This window comes from Pan troglodytes, chromosome 4 (genome assembly GCF_028858775.2).
Source record: "Pan troglodytes isolate AG18354 chromosome 4, NHGRI_mPanTro3-v2.0_pri, whole genome shotgun sequence".
Classification (NCBI taxonomy): Eukaryota; Metazoa; Chordata; class Mammalia; order Primates; family Hominidae; genus Pan; species Pan troglodytes.
The window spans coordinates 76,199,983-76,222,469 of record NC_072402.2 but is presented as its reverse complement, the minus strand read 5'-3'; the positions used below and the strand labels follow the sequence as shown (position 1 = coordinate 76,222,469).

At 39.3% G+C, this 22,487-nt stretch overlaps 1 pseudogene; it reads left to right on the top strand.

The window, feature by feature from the left end:
- The first annotated feature begins 9,169 nt into the window (after positions 1-9,169).
- LOC107974562 (large ribosomal subunit protein eL39-like) lies at positions 9,170-21,231 on the top strand (annotated as a pseudogene).
- Positions 21,232-22,487: the final 1,256 nt, after the last annotated feature.

Genomic DNA, 22,487 nt, shown 5'->3' with positions numbered 1-22,487 from the left:
CATTTTAAGTTTATTCCTAGTTACTTTGTATTTTTTTTTGCTTTTGACAACTATATGATTTTTTTCTATTTTATTTTCTAACAAAGGTTTCATCTTTATGTCTTATCATCCAATCTGTAACTTAAATTGGCTTACAGAGTGAGATAAAGAACTAACTCCTCTCTTCCCTGAATTGATGAGCTTTTTTCCAAATAGCAGCCTCCATGGAATATTTAGTCACCAAAAAAAGTTAATACAAAAGTACATAACAAGCCAGGCGTGGTGGCTCAAGGCCTGTAATCCCAGCACTTTGAGAGGCCGAAGCAGGCGAATCACCTGAGGTCAGGAGTTCAAGACCAGCCTGGCCAACATGGTGAAACCCCATCTCTACAAAAATACAATAGTTAGCTGGGCATGATGGCAGCTGCCTGTAATCCCAGCTACTCGGGAGGCTGAGGCAGGAGAATCACTTGAACCCGGGAGACAGAGGTTGCCATGAGCCAAGATCACACCATTGCACTCCAGCCTGCATGACAGAGCAAGATTCCGTCTCAAAAAAAAAAACAAAGTATGTATACACTGTGATTGTAATTATGTAAAAATATACAAGCATATTGCCAAAGATTAGAAAATAATATATAAAACTGGAAAGCAGTTTTGTAAGAGTGAATTTTTTATGTTTAAATTTTTCTATTTAAGTTGGTTTTCTTTATAATCTTGTTTTCACAATTAATATAAACTGGATATTGAAGAGTTCATTTTTCCTCAGCATCCTTTTGAATGTAACAGTTTCTTGTATTTCACATTATGTACCTAGTGCTTTCAGGTGTTAATTGAGTGGCATTTCCCAAGCTAGACAACCTGGTGCCTGCTTAAAATAAGAGATGAAAAAAGAGAAACTCATGTATGCCCTCAAATATTAAATTCTGGAATAGGGACTTCTGTTTGGCTTAAGTCATGCAGTGTTTTTCTCCTTGCCTAAAAATTTGAAACAAATATTGTTCTGTGTGCCATGAACACTAAAAGGTTTTGGAAGAATCACAGCTCCTGTTGGCAAACACCTGCCACTCCATGGCCTGAATAAAACTTCCCCATCCTCTTTCAGGCTGCGTCTCTCTATTTGTCTCTCCCGTGACATTTTTAGAAATTTCTATTTCTTTGTTAGTTGAACTCCATGTCTTAGCATCCCTGTCACCCTCAGGATTACTTCGTGTCATTGCTTTCTTCTCTCAGTCTTCCCTTTTTTTGTTGAAAGCAATTTCCAATATAGATGTGCATAAAGATCCCTGTGTTCCAAGCAGAATTAGAAAAGGATTCTCTTCCTTTGCAAAAAGACTGCCATGCTATTGCCATTGAGGAACATCTTATCCTACGTTGGGTGAAGTAGAAGCAGAATGGGATACAATTATTGTTACCTGTGTCAAAGAGAATGGTGGATTTTCTAAAGTGCTCAGAATAGATAAAATTGATATGTCAAAGAGTGTTAATAGAATACCTCAGTGGCCTAGCATCATTTGAACATAAACTAGTTCATGGAAGTAAACTTTCCAGATAACTGAAGATTCTCACTGCCAGTCCAACTATTGTATTTCGGTATAGTATAGTGATGATCTCACTGCTTGTAAAGTTTAGGGTCATCTGCCCCTGCATTCAATAGCCTCAAACCCCTACACTTTATTAAAATTAGGCCTGCCTTTTGCCAGACTCTAAGTTGTTCCCTTTTTTCCTATCAGAGTCATCTCTTTCTAGCAGCATCCCACCTCCTTAATTTACTTCTACTCTATCATGGCCTAGAAACCAGATGAACACACAATTGCTGAATTGAGTCCCAATGAAAACCTAAGAAAATTCTGGGACATGTTCCTTAGCTGTCCCCTGCTATGGCTTTGGGAGGTCTAATGTCTCCTAAAATCTTTCTTCCTTGGTAGGACCGTATAGGAATAACACACCATTCATTCATTCGTTCCTTTGTTCATTCAATGAAAAATCCATTCACTATGCCAGATACTGGACATACACTAGTAACTAAGACAGACGACTAGTCTTTGCATGCAAGAAATTTAAAATCTAGTCCTACAAATGGATATTGTGAATTGAGCTTCCAAGAGTACCATGAAAGCATGGAACAGGAGAACTTGTCTACATAGGTCAACTGATAATTCAAATTACAAAAAGAAAAAAAAAGTCCTACATTTCAAAAGGACAAATTTGCTGCCAGGAAACCATAATAGTCCTATTAGAGGCATGAGTCAGAAGCTCTTCAGGGAATAAGTTGTTTCTGGCAGAGGAGGTTGGTTCTGGAAGCAGGTCCAGTCCCGTGCACAGCTTCACGCTCCAGGGCTGCAGCAAGAGACCAGTCCTCTCACACACACCCACCCACCCCTGCAGCTTCTCTTCACACTGAATCTGCACAAGCCCGTTTGCTACTGGAGGAAGATATGAATATAGTCGTTGGGGGACTTGAATTTGTACCCATAGCTAGTTGAGCCAGGCAGGAGAAAGGTACCATGATACATGACTTCCCCAAAGGGTTGCAGGAGTCAGCCAAGGGGTCCTCACTTTCAAGAATAAATAAAATGGAGGAATATAGACTCCTCTCTGGACAGTTTCAAATTTGAAGAGACAGCTAAGAAAGAGAAGTGTGAAAATTTCCATGAGACGAGTATTTTGGTCGCTGGTAGAAGCATCGAGTTCACAATTTAGTTTAGGAAAATCTGAACCAGTATTTCTATTCTTTCCTTACAAGTTCCAAATTTTGTGCCAGAAATTGAAAAGACTTACTCTCCCGTGCATCTCCCCAAACCTCCCACTTTCTGTATGTTTTTGAAAAGATGATAAGCAGTGGGCTTTCCTAATGGTTCCTGACAGTAAGCAGGGCAATGGGCTAAATTATTTAAAAATAAGAAAAAATCTGGAAAAATATTTAACAAGCTAACTGGTGGTTTTTGTTGTGTTCCAAAATGAGAGGCATTCAAAAGAAGGGCCTTTCTGCTTCCTATTCAAGCAGAAACTCAAGATATCACGCCCCAAAACAGGGCCCCCGGAGCAGGGAGATGAGGTCACGGCTGACCACATGAGTGGACCTTGTCCAAGAAAACTCTTTGAAGGTATCCCTTATGGTAACTGAACAGATTGTCCCCTGAGGTTGAAGCAAACACAGATAAAAAACACTCGGGAAAAGCCACTGGCATGGCACAGGGATGATAAAACGCCTGCTGATTTCAGCTACTCAATGCAGGCTTCAGGCCATTTTTCCTTAACTCAGTCCTATGTTTACCCTAAACTCCAGAACTCTCAGTTGTGAAGAGTAAGAGGCTGATGGGTGTCCATTCAATCTGCTTATCATGAAAATTACATGAAAGCTTCCTTCTACTTCATAAGAACCCAGGAATTAAAAATGCAAATTTAATCAGGGACTCCAGGCTCTCCACTCATCCAGAATAATCTTCCTAAAATGTCCCTTTCACTACCCATTGCTCAGAAGCCTGCACAGTCCTCTCAAGTCCGATATAAATGCTTTATAAACAGCCTTGCTGACGTAAGCTTGCTCCTGGGGACACAAGTACTCTGTTCATTTGAGGAAGGTTTCCACATTCTCCCATGTATCTTATTGACATCCATACCTGTGCCTGAGCACAGACTACCCTTCTCTGCTAGGTGCACCTGCTCATCTCCATTTAGGCCTCAAGAGGAACATAAGTCCTGACTTTTTCATGCAACCCTTTCTCCCATCATTGACAAACACTTGATTTCTACCCAATTTTTCACAGGTATCTTCACATCAGGGAGTGAGGAGCCTCTGAGATCCACGTAACCCCAAGATCGTGGTGTCTGTGACTTAAAGTAAACATGTGCAGAAAGCTAGTTGCCCAAAACCTTGTACAGACTCCAGCATAAGAAAGACAGGGTATTCACAACCAAACTTTCCCATGCATGTCCAATCTCCCGACCCTCCCAGAATCTTTGGGACATAAAGATTATTAAAGTCTCTAGGGCCATACAAGTGTCAGCCATCTAGCTGATTATACCATAGAGAGAGGTGGTCTGTGGGTTTCCTTCCCTCTCCCATCCTCCCTGACTTGCTTTTGAATAGTTTGCCTTGAGTTGGTAGTAAAATGTCCACCTTTCTATCTGGGTCTTTTTCCATGAGCTATTCTATCCTTTGCAGTATGTTTTACATCAACCTATATCCACCCCAGAAGCTTGTATACTTCCAAGTTTTTGCCGTTTTTTTACTGTACTTGGAACATCTTTGTCCTCCTCTCCTCCTGGGAAATGTCTCACCAGTCTTTCCAAGTTTCAGCTCAAATGTAACTTCTTTCTTCATCTTCTCTTTACTTCACTCTTACATAATATTAACTACTCCCTCTTCCCTATCTCCAAGGTATCTTATTCTTTACTCTGTTTTAGAACTCATCAATTGTGTATAGTCAATTGTTTATATATCTGCCATTCCCAGCCCCTGGAGAGGAAGAACTAACTTATTCTTTATACCCCCAGTTCCTGGCCTTGTGCCAAGCACATAGTAGATGTTCTTAATGTATGGAATTGAATGCGAAGTGCCCAGAGGTTCTTGAAATGGGCCGGGTGCCACTCTTTTCCACACAGGTAGAAGAGGTCTAGCCTCGGGCAATATTCTGCTGCTTCTGCTGCTTGCTGGAGGCCCTATTGACTCTCCCATGTCAACACACAGTTTCTTCCTTCTTATCCCAGCTCTGACACCCACTTCTGGTTCTGCTTATTCTGCAGACCCATTGCAGGCCAGCTTCTCAAATGTTAGTCTTTTGACCCCTCTCTGCACAAGCCTAAGTACTTGCCTATTATACTTGAGCCTCAGTTTCCTCATCTGATAAAACCTACTGTTAGCACTGTTGTATAGAGAAAAATGAGATGTGTATATAAAAAGTGTTTTGTTCTGAAATGTCAAACAATAATGCAACCAAACTTAAGTTTATATTTTAAGGTAAAATATATTTCTAATCCAATAATAGTGATGATGCAAAAACAACTCACAAACTTGGCATGCAAAGGAGTTGGAACTATGTTTATGTGTGGCCGAATAGATTAAGAAAAAAAAAATATAACAATGTTAGTATGATGGAAAAAAATATAAAAAGTTACTGAATATTAACTTGAAAGTTACTGAATATTACCAGTTTTAAGAATGAGAAATGAAAACCTTTTTTTTTTACATCCTTAAGACATCTGATTATTATCTCTCCATAGACACCTCAAATCCAATATGTTCAAAAATAAACTCATTATCTCTTATCCACTCACCCTCCCCCAAACACACTTGCTTCTATACTTACATTCCTTCTTTTGGCCAGTGCCTCTACTATCCATCAGTCCCTCAAACCTGGAGGACCTACCCCTGACTCCTCACCATCCCTATTCCACCTGCCCATCCAATTGGTCACCAAGTACCATGGAGTCTAAATGCTAAAATGCCTCTTGATTCTCTCTCCTCTTATACAAACTCATTGACCCACTTTTAGGTGCTCACAATTTCTCACCTGTTCTGATTCATTTGTGTCCAATTAGATCTACTGTCTACAGTTCATCCTCCCAAATGCCACTAGAGAGAGCTTCCAAAGACACGAAGCTTAACAGGCCACTTTAAAGTATTCTAGGACTCCCCAAAACTCCTTAGCATGTCATTCAAATTCTTTCATGATTTCACCTCTGCTTACCTTTCTTTCAAGTTATACTTTTAAGAGTATTTTCTAATATGGAAAAGTATCTTCTAAAAGTATCTTCTAACATAGAAAACCTTCTTGGACCTTCCCAAGGTGAGCTTTCTCCCATACATCCTATAGCGTTGTGGGCTGACTTTAATTAGAGCATATGTCTCAAACATTGTCATCTCTAATTAGGTATCTTCTCCACCAGACTGTACACTTTTTGCTTATTCAACTAAGATTTTTACAGGAAGATATTAACTGAAATTCTTCCATTGCCTCCTCTTCAAGGCAGGCAGCACATGAGTGAAGTGAGAGGAAGTGGAAGAGAACAATGATGGGAATGGAGGAGTAAAGAAGAGGTGAGTCCCAACGTGGGAGGAAGAAAAGAATAGACCTTGAGGCTTTTGTTGGTGGATGAAGAGAGAAAAACTCCATACCCAGCAAATGTTTGGCCACATGACACCAGCAAAAATCAAGGAATTTAACCCTTGATATGAGTCATCTTAAAACAATACAGACAGCAAGACTACCCACCATGGCCTCTGAAAAAGGCATCTGACTAGACAAGCTTTTGCCTGATGGATGTGGACTAATCCCAAAGAATGAATGTTTCATTGTGAATTATGTTTTGACCACATATCAACAGGTGACTGCACTTAAAGGACTTCAGAGGTTTTTAAAGAGGTTTTCAAATATTCTCATCACAGAACTCTCTAAGGGCAGATATACATTTCAAAAACAACATGCTGAAGAAAACACACACGCTCACACACACACACACTGGCCCAAACATAGTAAAAAGAGATCACAAAAACAATAACTCTTGGTAAATTTAACCAGTTAGATTAGTTCTTTGTTGACCTCTCTCCACACAAACATGCTACTATTGGTCTTAACATCTAACCAAGCCCAAGTTTATATAGTAAGAAATAGGATATTCTAAAATGCCATCTTCTTAGGAATCAGTCTTATACACATGAGGTAGGAATTTTATCTACTTAGTAAATGTACTTTTCTCAACCAAACTTTCTGCCCTAAAAGCACCAATATCTATAAAGAACATACTACAGACTATAATTCTAGTGTTATCATTGACTCAGTTACCTACCACTTTAGATATACCTTATAGCTGTTTTTTTGATTTGCCAACATGGGGTATAAAATAATGCTGAGTCTTTTTAAAATATTTACATTAAATAACTCTGAGCTCTACTCTTCTATTGTGAAAATGTATTGCCTCCCTCTTTGGGGTATCTCACCTCCCATACTAAAAGAAAGAATGCAAAGAGGCTTGCTTTGCTGAAGGCAGCAGTCCTGGTTATTACCCCATGATGGAAGAAAACTGGAAAATATGAGGAGTTCATTCACTGAAGAATGCCAGGCTCTAGTGCAGTTGCTGCTGGTAAAGTGCTTGTGGAAAGCAGGTAGTTTGATACTGAGATTCAATCTTTGGTCACTGCTGCAAGAACAGTGGTGATTTATCATACTTGTGCTGGCCACCCGTCACTAAAGAAAGGGACCTGGGCACCAATTCACATCAATGCTACTGGTCTGGCAGGAGTTTCTTAAGGTGAATTAAAAAAAAAAAAAGACACGTAAAAGTCAACAACAGTCACTACACAACAAAGGCACATTTTCTAGTTACCTGGCTCATTCTGAACAATCACACACAGATGTTTTCCAGATGTATGTCCACAGTGCCAGGAAGGGTCCATCAGGAGGAACCTTACAGCCTCGGCCACATCCTGAGCTCCCAGCCAGCTCTTTCCTTGATGATCTGGCCTTGGTTCCTTTCTCTCATAGTGAATGTACACATCTACCAGTTGACCCTCAATCTGAGCCACCTCAATTCATCAGAGATAATCTCTTCATGTTAATCTGCAAAACAGAGGGTATTGGTGTCTCCATTCTATTTCTTCTAGAAAGCTCTTTGGTTTTGTGCAAATTGTTCACTCTTACAACCCAGACCCAAATCCTAGCCAAGGAGAATGTCTCAGTCAGAGTCCTGACAGTAAAGAGATGGCACATGTATATACTGAAGATAGTTAATAAAAGCACAATTTAAAGATGTGGCAGGGGGTGGGGAGGGAAATGCAATACCATACTAGTAACAAAGGAGGGCCATCACCCTCTATGGGACTGAAGGGCAAGGGGACAAAGTAGATCAGTACCTAAAGAGGGTAGGCATAAGGAGAGGGCTACCTGACAGGAGCTGTGACTTATAGTGGAGGAGCAGGGACACAACTCACCCTCCATGACCTGTTAAGAAAAGCTGTAGGAATAAACACTCCAACCTCACTCTTCTGCCTTTCTATCTCCTGCTGATTATTTCTGTTGGCCAAATGCAACAGAATGCCAGAAGGCAGGGGATCACGGTCAGTGCATGTCAGCGTCTTGAGTACAGAGCAGGGTAGAAAAAAATGAAGAACACAACTGGATGGGGAAGGGTGAGACTTAGCATAGAAAGCCAGAGGGGAAATGCCCCATATATTAACACTATTCACAGTGCGTTTCACAAACTGGTGCCAGTCTGTGAGGTATTTGCGGCTGAATTGCCATGAGCTAAATACAGAAATACAGAATGTACATTTAGAAATCTTAATAGCAACTTAGCACAGTCAGCATTCAAGTATGTGATTGTTTCATTAAACAGGAAGTAGAACAGTTCAGTAGCTATTGTTTCCTTGAGGAATATTGTTCATGGCATGAGCTATATTCTAGTGGTGTATAAACAGGCTCATGATAACACATGAGATATTTTAAGGCAAGTTTGTCAACTAAAACTCAAATATTTATAAAAATATTTTAAATTGTGAGAATTTATTTATTTTTACAACTTACTATTCTATCACTTCAGTTATTAACCAAGCCTATTTTTATTTAGATATGAATTACACATTTTTTCTTATTAGAAAAATTAAGGACTAATATTTGTATTGACATTTCCATGTCTGGTATTGGCAAAGTAGCTTGTATTGACTAACTTTTCTGTAGATCGTGCTGAAAAATTTTTTTTTTTTAATCATCATCTGAAGGTTCTGGAGAGCAATAAAAGAAGCAGAAACTGGAGGAGAGTCAGTGTTTCAAATCAGGGAACTGCACTGGATAAAATTTGTAGGTCGGGCACGATGGCTTACGCCTGTAATCCCAGAACTTTGGGAGGCTGAGGCGGATGGATCATGAGGTCAGGAGTTCAAGACCAGCCTGGCCAACGTGGCAAAACCCCGTCTCTACAAAAAATACAAAAATCAGCCATATGTGGTGGTGCATGTCTGTAATCTCAGCTACTCAGGAGGCTGAGGCAGGAGAATTGCTTGAAGCTGGGAGGCAGAGGTTGCAGCAAGCTGAGATCATACCATTGCACTCCAGCCTGGGCAACATAGCAAGATTCTGTCTCAAAAAAAAAATCATGTTTATATAGCTTTTTGTCTGAGAGTTTGCCCCAGTTGACACAAGTCTAAGATAACTAAAACTCAAGCAGAAAGTGCCAGTTTGAGGAATCAGATATGGAATTTGAAGAAAATGTCAATAAATTTAATAATGGACCCATTGAAATTATCCAATATAAAAAGAAAGAGGAAAACATTGAAATAAGATGTACAAAACTTTAGGAACCTGTAAGACAATGTCAAGGAGTGAATGCATAGCTCACTGCAGCCTTGAACTCCTGGGGTCAGGCGATCCTTCTGCCTCAACCTCTTGAGCAGCTGGGGCTACAGGCACACACCACCATGCCCAGCTGATTTTTTTTTAATTTTTTGTAGAGACATCCACACATGTCCAAACACACATAGCACTGAGAAAGCCTTAAGCAATGACACGCATGTAACAATAAGCATATCTAGTATCCGTTTGTGGTTTATAAACACCATTGTTAGCCAAAAGCCAGGTCTCCATGGAGAGAAGGAATACAAGATGATCCTGTGGTATCTCATGCTGAAAAGCAAGAAAGTGCTTAAAGAATAAGAAAGCATATCAAAAGGACAAAAAGGCAACTTGAAGGAGCTCCCTCTGGCCAAATCTAGGACAACTGATAAAATCAACTAATGTTAACTATAGTGGGTAAAAATTTGATTCACATGATCTTTGAGTAATTTTCACTAAACTGTCTCCACCTTATAAGGGAGAGTTCTGGTGGACACCATCTTATCCATATGATCTAAGTCAATATCACTAATATTGAGACAAATCAACATGGTATGCCTCCAGATATGATATACTGAGAAGGATATATCGCTTTATTCCTGCCAAAAATACGTAGCCCGAAACTAATCATACCCAAATTGAGAGACATTCTACAAAACAAACAGTCTTGTTCTCTTAAAAAAAAATGTCAAGGTTAAATAAGACAAGGAAAAGTTAAGGAACTGTTTCAGATTAAAGGAAGCCCAAGAGACCTGACAACTATTGCTACATGTGATACTGGATTGGATCATGAACCAGAAAAAAAAAATAGCTATAAGGGACATTATTAGGACAAGAAATGAAATTTACATAGGGACTATGGATTAGAAAACAGTGTTATAGGAACTTAACAATGTTAAGTTTCCTGAATTTAATATCCTTATTTTCAGAAAATCCACACCAAATGATTTAGCAGAAAGGGGGAATGATGTCTTGAACCTACATTCAGATGGTTCAGAAAAATAATATTTTAAATAAATACACACATGGATATGAGACAGAAAGAGACAGAGGCAGACAGACAGGGAAGGGGGGATGAGTGGAGACAGAGACAGAGAGGAGAATACTAAAGCACATGGAAGCAAAATGGGAGCTGGTAAGGGCATACTGGAGCTCCTTGTAAAACTCTTGCAACTTTTCTTCTTCTTCTTTTTTTTTTTTCTTTTGAGACAGAGTCTCACTCTGTCGCCCAGGCTGGAGTGCAGTGGCATGATCCCAGCTCACTGCAACCTCCGCCTCCTGGGTTCAAGTGATTCTCTTGCCTCAGCCTCCTGAGTAGCTGGGATTACAGGTGCCCGCCACCACGCCCGGCTAATTTTTGTATTTCTAGTAGAGACGAGGTTTCACTGTGTTGGTCAGGCTGGTCTCGAACTCCTGACCTCATGATCCACCTGCCTCGGCCTCCCAAAGTGCTGGGATTACAGGCATGAGCCACCGCACTCGGTTTCTTGCAAATTTTCTATGAATTTGAAATTGCATCAAAATAAAAACTTAAAACATATAATTAAAATTATATAGTATTTATAAAAATATTCAGTGATCAACAAATTGGTGTTATTTTCTTGGAGAATTTGTGAATTATTCTTATTAAAAATAATTTTTTAAACTGAAATTTTCTTTAGAAGTTAAAATAATGCATCTGAGTTCGTTAGCATATTTTTTTTAAAAATTATCTTAATAGCTGAACATTAAAAAGAATAAAAGTAAAATAATTATTCTTGGTATATATTCATATACTTAATCAGTTTTGTAATTCTGTCTATAATACTATGTCACTTGTGTTCTTCCCTTGCTTCTATGTATTTGAAAGCTTTGTTTTTAATAATTACAATTTGCTATACACTTCAAAATAAAAGTTTTTAGTTGTTTCTGTCACTGAATAATTTCATTAAATATTTTCAACATAATTTTTAATATGAAATTATTATTTTTAATTTTCTCATAAAATAGCCTGCAACATTCTTTATAGGTGAATATTTTATTAATAAATTTGAAATCCATGACAGCTTCAATTGACTCTTCTCTTTTGGCCATAATATTTTTATGTGAAAAACTGCTTGTCTTCACAGATGCTGGCCACTGCACAGGCAGCTCTGGTCAAAGTCTACTAAATAGAGGCTATTCTCAAATTTTGACTTTTTTTTTTTTTTTTTTTTTGAGACGGAGTTTCGCTCTTGTTGCCCAGGCTGGAATGCAATGGCACCATCTCGGCTCATCGCAACCTCCACCTCCCAGGTTCAAGCGATTCTCCTGCCTCAGTCTCCCGAGTAGCTGGGATTACAGGCATGTGCCACCACGACCAGCTAATTTTGTATTTTTAGTAGAGGTGAGGTTTCTCCATGTTGGTCAGGCTGGTCTCAAACTCCTGACCTCAGGTGATCCACCCGCCTCAGCTTCCCAAAGTGCTGGGATTACAGGCATGAGCCACCGCACCCAGCCAAATCTTGACTTTTTAAATTGAGATCTTAAATATTTTAGCCCAAATATTTTTACAGGTACTGTTTTTTTCCTTTAGACTACTTTTTGCAACAAATATTTTTACAAGATGAAATTTATTTTAAAGTGTCCCTTTTTATGATTCTTCTAAATATGTAATCAAATTTAGATTCTGCAAAATAATAGGTCTTCTCAATTTCCATCCATTCTAGACTGTAACATAAACTTATAAAATTAAAATGAAAATCTTCATCAAAAGATTTTTCCCACATGTTAACCTATTTCACCACTTGAGCTCTCATCGATTATTTTTTTTGCTTCTTCTCTTGCTTCTGTGTATTTGAAAGCTTTGTTTTTAATAACTACAATTTGCTATGCACTTAAAAATAAGTTTTTAGTTGTTTCTGTCACTGAATAATTTCACTAAATATTTTCAACTGATTTTGAACAAGATGCAACCAAAATGAAGAGAACTTTCTTCATCATTATGGTTGATGTTTAGGTTGATTTCCCAAGTAATTCTTCAAAAAGCTCAAACCTTTTTTTTCTTTTTTTTTTTAAGTTCCGGGATACTTGTGCAGAACGTGCTGGTTTGTTACACAGATATACATGTGCCATGGTAGTTTGCTGCACCTACCAACCCGTCACCCTGGTTTTAAGCCCCACAGGCATTGGCTATTTGTCCTGATGTTCTCTCTCCCTTCGCCCCACCCCCACCCCACAGACCTCAGTGTGTGTTGTTCCCCTTCCTGTGTCCATGTGTTCTCATTGCTCAACTCCCACTTATGAATGAGAAGATGTGGTGTTTGGTTTTCTGTTCCTGTGTTAGTTTGCTGAGGATGATGGCTTCCAGCTTCATCCATGTCCCTGCAAAGGACATGATCTCTCATTCCTTTTTATGGCTGCATAGTATTCCACGGTGTATATGTACCACATTTTCTTTGTCCAGTCTATAATTGATGGGCATTTGTGTTGGTTCCAAATCTTTGCTATTGTGAATAGTGCTGCAGTAAACATATGTGTGCATGTATCTTTATAATAGAATAATTTATATTCCTTTAGGTATATACCCAGTAATGGGATTGCTGGGTCAAATGATATTCTAGTTCTAGATCTTTGAGGAATCACCACACCGTCTTCCACAATGGTTGAACTAATTTACATTCTCACCAACAATGTAAAAGCATTCCTATTTCTCCACACCCTTGCCAGCATCTGTTGTTTCTTGACTTTTTAATAATCGCCATTCTGAGTGATGTGAGGTGGTATCTCATTGTGGTTTTGATTTGCATTTCTGTAGTGATCAGTGATGTTGAAAAAAGCCCAAACATTTTTAAGGTCTGATTGATGATGCATGGCAAAGAGAAAGTATATACTGCCATCGGAAGTTTTTTGTTTGTTTTTTAACATCAGCTTTATCATAAAAAAATCAGTTACTCTATATACACATAAAAATATGTGTAAAATTTAACCACTAGCAATTCCTATTTAAATTGGAAAAACACCGAAATCTGTTTGGAGGCAATTAGGAATTGTGTGTGCACCACAGTCAATCCAAGTACACTTCTGTTTTATAGATATCATGATAAGAACATAGTTTTTACAGTGGTGCTATGCTCTGCCAAAATTTATATTCATGTCACCACAGACACAAATAATTTCATTTTCAATGTTGAACTTTTCCTTGAATTCATCTCAGTATGCATAATGGTGTCAGATGTTTCGCTTTCAACAAATAAACTTCCAAAAGCATAACTTGATTTCATGAATTGTCAGGTGAAAAGAAAGTTAAGTCATTAACTGGAATAAGCTTGATCAATTTTCTATTTGACACAACTGATGACTTTGATATACAACTGGAATTATTTAACTGTTTGCAAAGTTCTTCTACTGTTAATGGAGCCAACAGTTCAGCATGGCTTTGCACATGCACAAGAAATGTTGGTACTGAAAATGGTTGAAATTAATTTAGAAGAACAGACATTTAATCTAAATGAAAAGTCACTTCAAAGAATGATGTATAAATAAACCTTTCCACAGCTGCACATATTAAATTGTTTTCTCTGACCACAATCCTCTTAAGATAACTTCCAACTTTGAAGTAGGTGCTGTTGCTTTTTCGGCAGATGCGTGTCATCTGCTTTTTATAGGTTTAGTGATATCACTAAAACCCTTTGATGGGTAGTAAATGTCAACATTTTTGTGCAAATTCTATATTCATCATCAGCTATCTTGAAAAATGAACATTTAAGACCTAATTTTTCATTAAATATGCTCTTTCAGGTTGTTGGTTTTGTTTTGTGTTTGTTATCATCATTGTTGTTGATTTTCCTTTTGTTTTTTAGCTCATTGCTGCTGAAAGTACTTTTTATAAAATTTTTAAATAGAGTTACAAAATAGCAATGACCAAACCATTATAGCGAGAAAGTTTATATTATTTTCTGAATATGACACTTGTGTCACTACTATTGAGCTTTATATCCACCACATATGTCTCATATACCCATCCTGTAATTTCCTGTATTTCCTACTGATAGACAATCTTGTGGTTGTGAATCTTCCCAGCCATGGCTGGGTACCTACAGGGCACAACTGACTGGTAGACCAAGTGGCCAGTAGAGACAGCAGCATCAAAGAGCAGAAGGGGCGAGCTGTCACTATTCACTCAAGTGTGAGTCTTTCCAGCTAGCTGCCTGCATGCTGTTCTTGGAAGGAGAAGTTAATTTCATTGCATCTGAAAAGAGGTGGAGAAAAGAATATGAGTTATCATTGGTCCTCTTTCCAATTTAACCACATGTTAGAGTAAAAACTCTGTTTACTGCACATGCATCTTACAGGTGACCGTGGCAGAACCAAAAGTACAAGATAGAGGGCTACCGTATCCATTTTCTGTGCTACATAACAAATTTCCCTCATCTATAAAATGGGCATAGCAATGGGTCTACTCGTGGGGTTTTTGTAACAAATAAAAGAGTTAACAATACAAATATGATTGGGTTAAGGAAATATATAAGAATTAGGTATTATTATAATAATTATTACTGCTTTCTAGAAAAAAACAAGTACTATAATACTTTCAACAATTCCTCATTGTTGAAATTGTTAGAAACCAAGTTGTTTTTCAGACTCTTCACTGTCATGAATGCTTTCTTCGTGTTCCATTTGCCAATTCCTGCCACTTTATAGTTGTATTTCTGTAAATAATAATTCTACTGCTACAACCTCAGCAATTAGCTTTTATGGGCGGTCATGTTACATATTTGTTGGCTTATATTAAACTTAAGATTTTTTTTAAAAAATGTACACCCAAGTATATTTCATCTAAACCATTACTAAGCCATAGTTTCCCACTTCAAACTCAAATAGCTGATTTTATGAAAGTACACTTAGAATTTCCCATCCACCCCTTTTTATGTAATCTTGTTAGTTTCCATTCATAGCTCTATTTCTTATGAGATCTTTTTGATCATCCAAGTTATTAGCTTTGGATTATTTGTCATTAAGAGCATAGGTTTGGGCCGGATAAGGTGGCTCACGCCTGTAATCCCAACACTCTGGGAGGCTGAGGTGGGTGGATCACCTGAGGTCAGGAGTTTGAGACCCCATCTCTACCAAAAATGCAAAAAAAAATACATAAATAAATAAAGTAAGCTGGGCGTTATGGCGGGCGCCTGTAATTCCAGCTCCTCAGGAGGCTGACCCAGGAGAATCGCTTGAACTCAGGAGGCGGAGGTTGCAGTGAGCAGAAATTGTGCCATTGCACTCCAGCCTGGGCAACAAGATCGAAACTCCATCTCAAAAAACAAACAAACAGGCCGGGCGCGGTGGCTCATGCCTGTAATCCCAGCACTTTGGGAGGCTGAGGCTGGCTAAAACGGTGAAACCCCGTCTCTACTAAAAATGCAAAAAATTAGCCAGGCGTGGTGGCGGGCGCCTGTGGTCCCAGCTACTCGGGAGGCTGAGGCAGCAGAATGGCGTGAACTCGGGAGGCGGAGCTTGCAGTGAGTCCAGATCACGCCACTGCACTCCAGCCTGGGTGATAGAGCAAGACTTCGTCTCAAAAAAAAAAAAAAGAACATAGGGTTGGGTTGTATTCAAATAATTCTAGGCCTCAATACCAGCTCCACTCTTCATTAATTCTATAGAATTGGGCAATTTCAATCCATTTTCTCATCTGTCAAATGACAATACTAACAAATATTTCACATCACAGGATTCTTGGGGTGATTAAATGGTATAATAGTTGATACCTGTCAATATAGTATATGAATAAAATATTTTATAAATGATATTTATTACATATAACATAATATTAGATTTTAAATGCAACATGTCAAATATTACTATTTATATAATATTAATAAAATATTGTTATGAAAAATTATTTGCCAGGATAAAAATAATCACCAGGATAATAATAATAAAAATAATTTTAAAAAACGATATTCTAATAGAGACTTCCTTCTAGTAGGCATATGACAATTTTAATAGCTACAAATCCATCTGTCAATTTTAAAACTTTAGCAGCAAGAATGATATTACTGTACTAAGATAGTCAACATAAATTTTGATTGACTTCTTACACTCAGATCTTTCTTTTTTCGCAAATGTTTTGTGCCTTATTCATATTTTATTCTTCAGCTCTTTGAATATATCCATGTCAGTGTATCCACCTCAGAAAGTAAGTTCCTGAACAGACTTAACCAGACACCTACACTACCCAGAGGGAGCACACACTGGGACAGAAGTCTGCTGCCTGGGAGAGCACGCATACAAAACACATTGCAAGGCAGCTCATCCCAAGGGCTGCACAAATCCTATTCCATCTGAAGAAAAAAGTCACCTATTTCAGAGCCACACACAGAGCAAGCACTCTGTACACATGGAGATAGCATTCCCAGCACTGCTCTATGGATTCCCTCTTCTCTCCTGGTGCCCATGTGAACTTCCCCTAGGATATCCTACATTCTCTCTCTCTCTCAGTCCACTTATCTCCCCTCCTACACAAAAACGAATTTTCTCTCTCTCTCTCTCCCTCCTTTTCTCTCTTGGACTTTGGGAGTGTCAAGAAAGAGGGGTGGTGGGGAGGGTCACACTGGATCTTGTACATAATCTTTGAATGTTTAGCAAAGCACAGAGCTTCTCAGGGCATTTCTCCCCATTGCACAGCCAAGGCACCCAACCCAGCTGTTCCATTCACTATTGTCCTGGCAACCCGGCGTGGTTGATCTTTCCCTTGTCCTACTTTTTTAAAAGCCCTTTCATCACAGCTTTTCCCTTTGGAACATAACAAGAAGGGACAGAGGTGAAGGAGTGATGGCCGCTCCTTGTCACATTCTCCACATTACTAGGTGGCCTGCACTGCCTGGGCAGCCACCCCATCCCCAGACTCCACCCTGCTGAAGTGCCCCTTTCCTGCTGGCATTGGGGCTAGGTCTGACTGTAGTGCGGTCCGCTGGCCCTGTCCACCTTCCACTTTGCTCCATTTCCCTTTCCTCTGAGTGCTTTCGCCACCATCAGGCCCTGGTTCAGCCACTGCTGCTGGCCAGTGCCCTTCTGCTAAAGAGCGACAACTCCCTGGTGAATGCCAGAATCATCCTTAAAAAGTCTAATGGAGAAGCTAGTTCTTTAAGATCTCAGCTCTTAATCTCCCTCCTCCAGAACCACAATAATGCTCTGGCCTCGCCAGATGCCTCCATTACATGTTACTTCTACACACAGGGAGAGACGCTATTCACACTTTCAGGGTGTGTAAACCGAGACTCTGAAAGATTAGTAACTGGAAGGAAGGAGACAAGACTATTTCTTCAGTGTGTAACAGACTCCAGCTTTACATACACCACCTCCAGGTAAATGTTCCTGGGGCTGGTTACTGATGCTCACAGTCATTAGGCAACTCACCCAACACTGGAGCTGAACCTAACTCCTCCAACTCCAAACCCAGCATTCTTTCTAGAATTTGAGAAAGAACACTTTTCCCCAGATATCTCAGGAATAAAATGGCTCCCTCCCGAAGGCTCCCACCTCCTCCCACAGCCTCATTACCTTCATAGCTACCTTTACCATCCTGGAGGGTAAGGCTGCCATTTTGTTCACCTTGACATCAACTCTCTGTCTCCCACACTGGAGATGCTCAACAATATATGCTTTATGGAGATACTTTAAGACAGACAAAGGTCTCATAGATGGAAAGCTTTTATTAATACTTAGGATCAACCTCATACACAAAGGCGATTGGAGACACTGACATTTTTTCCTAGGTGAATCTGCTCCTAATCTGACCCTCCCACCCAGCGCCATTAAAAACACAACATACATTTCCTTCTTCTGTCTATCCATGGGAGTTAGTAATAACCTTTATAGCACTTATTACGGTATGTCAATATAACTTCTTTCTCATTCTATCTCTCCACCAGGCTGGGAGTTTATCAAGGATAAGACACCCTGTAATTCATTTCTGTGATAGATGAATAGTAGGTGGTAGGTAAATGCTTTTTGAATGAATGAATGAAGATTAAATGAACCAGATTCTCTGCTTGAAATAGGAGGTGGGGAAGGTTGACATTGTCTATGAAGTTATCAGACTCTTTGATCTATTGAATGCTAGCGTTCAAAGGCACTTTAGAAGTGAAGCCAAATTCCTTCATCTTACCAAGGGGGAAGCCCAAAGAAGTTTAGCAACTTGCCCAAAGTTGCACAATTAGCCACTGAGCTGGAACTAGACCTCAGGTCTTCTGGTTCCCAGTTTAGCGACTCCTGTCATTTTGAGAATTTGTAACAAAGAGGAGGGAAGACTTAGAAATCTCCCAAAGTGTCCCCGTTTCTCCTTCAACCCAAGTTCCTTTAGAAGCCAGCCCAAAACTGTTATCCCTTTTTAGGGGCCTTATATCCAAGGCAGCTGTGGGAGATCATGAAGAATTTGAGCTGGGGTGGATAAGGAAAGACACAACTCCCCTGATGTTCTCTCCCCTTCCCTCAAAAATTGCTTTCACTTCTAAGAATTTACCTTCATCTGTAAGGTGGACAAAGTTTTATATTGAAGGACTTTTATCACAAAATTATTTACAATAGTAAGCATTTTGCACAATGTAAGTGTACAAAACCAGGAAAATATTAAATAAATCATGGTACAGCTATACAATGACTATTATGCACTAACTGAAAAATCGCATTTTGTTAATACAATGAATTCATGCATGACATAAAAATATTAATATTAGCTAACAATTAATGTTTACCATATGCCAGGTGCAAGCTAAGAATTTTACATGTCATCTTATTTAGTCCTGACAGCAAACTTGTGAAGAAGGTACTATTATTACCTCCATTTTACAGAAGAGGATACTGAGGTTTAGAGAGGTTAAGTAATTTGCCCAAGCTAAAACAACAAGTAAGGACAGAGTTAGAAACTTCAGAAAAATGTCTTTATTATAAAGTTATGTTTTAAAAATCTGATGTACAACTTTCTGTATTATATTATTCCAACTATCTAGTTATTTTATTCAAAGAAAATATCACCAATGTAGTTGTTCCTGGCTAGTAGAAATACGTACAGCTTTTGTTTTCTATAATGTGCAATATTTTTCAAATGTTCTATAATGAATAAATATTTCTCTTTATTTATTTGTTTTGTTTATTTAATTCACAGTGAAAGCTTTTTTAAAAAGTATTGTCTCCTCGGGAAATGGCAGCTACATCATCAGAATTTGAAAAAGAGGAAAAGAGGGGATACCTTAGAAAAAGTCCATAGGAAAATGAGAGAAGTTGAGCCATCTGGCTGCTGGCACCCTATTCCTACCTCCTCCAAGCCTCTTCCCCTTCACCAGTAAGAACATTCCCAACTTAGGACCCAGAGTAGCAAGACAGGAGCTGCTTGTCTTGCAGTACCAACCATCGGTGAGATATAGATATATGGTTCAGATTTTGCCTCTCAGATCCACTTGTGTCAAACTCAAGAGCCAATGACCCAATATAAAGGAATCGCAATGTCTTTTTTCTCCCACTTGAACATTTCCCAAATTTCAAATTAGTGAAAGTTGCTGAAAATTGGGTCCCCCACATAGAAATGATGGCCATACTAGTAATGAACAGTTAGTGAGAGCCAACATTCCCCAATCTTCACACTGAACAATCTCTCTGTGGCACTGGAACCTGCTTATGTTTGTCTACGTTCATTCGTTCAACAAACTTTCATTGATCACACAGTATATGACTTTTTCCCAAGCATTGACAATACAGAGGTTAAAAAAATACAGACCAGCCCCCTGTCCTCACAGAATGTGTCTATAAACTCTTAGCATTCCTCCCCTCAAGCCCTGGAATATGGCCTGGCCTTGGTGACTTGTTACTCATTAATAAAATGCAGCAGAAGTGACACCATGTCACTTGTTAGTAAACAGCAATGAAACTTCTCCTTAGCTTTCTCTGGAGTGCTCTTGGAACCCAGCCACTATGCTGCAAAGAAACCCAGGCCACAGGGAGAAGCCTCATATAAGAGTTCTGGCTGAGGGTCTCGACTGAGGGCTCAGTTGATGGCCACTATCAACTACCAGATACATGAATGAAGAAGTTTTTGAGATGATTCCAACTCCAGCCCTCATCTGGCAAGTAAATGAGAGACCCTGAGTGAAACCTGCCAACCTGAGCAAAGGCAATCTTTCAAACTGTGAGAGGTAATAATAATAAATAATGTTTTGTTTGTTTTACACCATAAAGTTTGAGATTTTTTTTTAGGCATCAATAGATGAGTTTACGGTGTAGCAGGGGAAAGCAGACATTAAATAATTATCCAAAAAAAGAAATTACATTATAAGAGTACCGTGAGATTCTTCACTTTCCTGGCTCACAAACCAGAACTGCATCCCAGTTTGTCTCTATGCCCTCCCAGCTTCTCTCTCCTTGTTAATGGCATCTCTGTCCTGACAAAAACTAAAACTGCAGAATTTGTGTCATTCTGCACTATTTTTTTCAGACTCATACCTAATTGGTAATCATATCCTGCTGATTCTACTTCCAGAGGTACCTCCCATCTGGCTCTTTCTTTCCAATCCTACCACCACCTGGGACCACACTGGACCCTGAGAATCTCATCCCTGGCTTATTGGAATGCCCTCTCCAGTCAGTCTCACAGCCTCCATTCTCTTCCTTGTCAATCCATTCTATTCTCTGCTTTCAGACATATGTTCCTATACCAGGTCATCCCCAATTTTTCCCTCCCCTGCTCACAAAACTTTACTATCTCTTCTCACTTCCCGCCCTCTTCCTTTCTCCGCCATAATGTTGTGTGCTTGACTTAGCTTCTCACAAGACTTTTGGGATTAAGTGATTCCCGGCCAAGAAACAAAAGCAAAATCGTCCTATTCCCCAGTGGATTCGGATGAAAATTGGTAATAAAATCAGGCACAACTCCAAAAGGAGACATTGGAGAAGAACCAAGTTGGGTCTATAGTGTGCCACATGAGATGGCACACATATTTATGCTGTCTGAAGGTCACAATCATGTTACCATATCAAACTGAAAATGTCACCACTATCTGGAGAGCTGGACATGTTTTATTGGGAAGATATTTTTCCTCTCTGTACCTGTTACAAACCCACTGGTTGATTGAGTTGAGTAATAAATATGTAAGACCTTCTGTTTAAAAAAAAAACCAAAACTTTACTATCTCTTCATGGCCTAACAAATGCAGGCCAAATGCCTTAGACCTTTCCTGGTCTGCTGTTCACCTCTGATCTGGCTTTATTTTCCACACAGTTCTGCTACTGCCTGCTACACTCCGATAATCTGGACTTCTCCACACACTCTGAATGCCTCTTCTCTTTGATGCCTCTGAGCTCTCTATCCCCCCATCTGGATGTTTTCTTCCTTCCCCATGTGTCCAGGAGTCTACCTCGTATGACTTTCAAGGCTCTTATAGCAGCGATTGTCATCAGTCCTAAGGCCAGCTAATAATGATAGCTGTGACTGAGATGGCTTATGACCGAACATCTTGCACAATGGAAGTTAGGAGTTTTAACTGAGCGTGCGGTCAGCTAGAGACTACAGTTCCCGCCCTTCTAATGCAACTTGGCACAATCAGGTGACTAAGTTCTGGAACATGGAATGTAATCAGAAGTGAAAGGAGCCACTTCTGGGTGATGTCCTTAAAAAGATGAAGCATGTCTTCACCTGGCCTTTTACCTTTCTTGCTTGCTGGGATGTGGTAAGAGCCAGAGCAACCATCTTGGTCTTAGAGCTGGAAGCCATGTTAAAATGTGGAGGCCCCCTTACAGCCACAGAATTCCTACCTCTGGACAGAGAGAAGAATAAACCTCTATTATGCTCTGCTACTGGAATTTGGAGTCTTTTTGCTATAGTAGCTTAGTCTATACCCCAACTAATATAACAGTTAATCGTTATATTGACATTTTTATTATGTGGCAGATACTCTTCATCATGTTATTTAATTTTCATAAATGTCATTGTGAAGAAGATAATATTGAAGATGAAGAAATTGAAGCTCAGAAAAGCTTTGCAACTTGCCCAAGGCCACACAGCTAGCAGGTAATCAAGTTAGAACTCAAACCTAGGCCAGATGATTTCAGAAACTATACTCTTAATCACTATTTATCCCTTTGCTCTGTTCCACAGCCTTAAAGGCATAGGTAGATCTCATTCAGGCTTGCCAAGTGTCCCCAAAAGCACCTAGGAAAAAATTCTTGTAT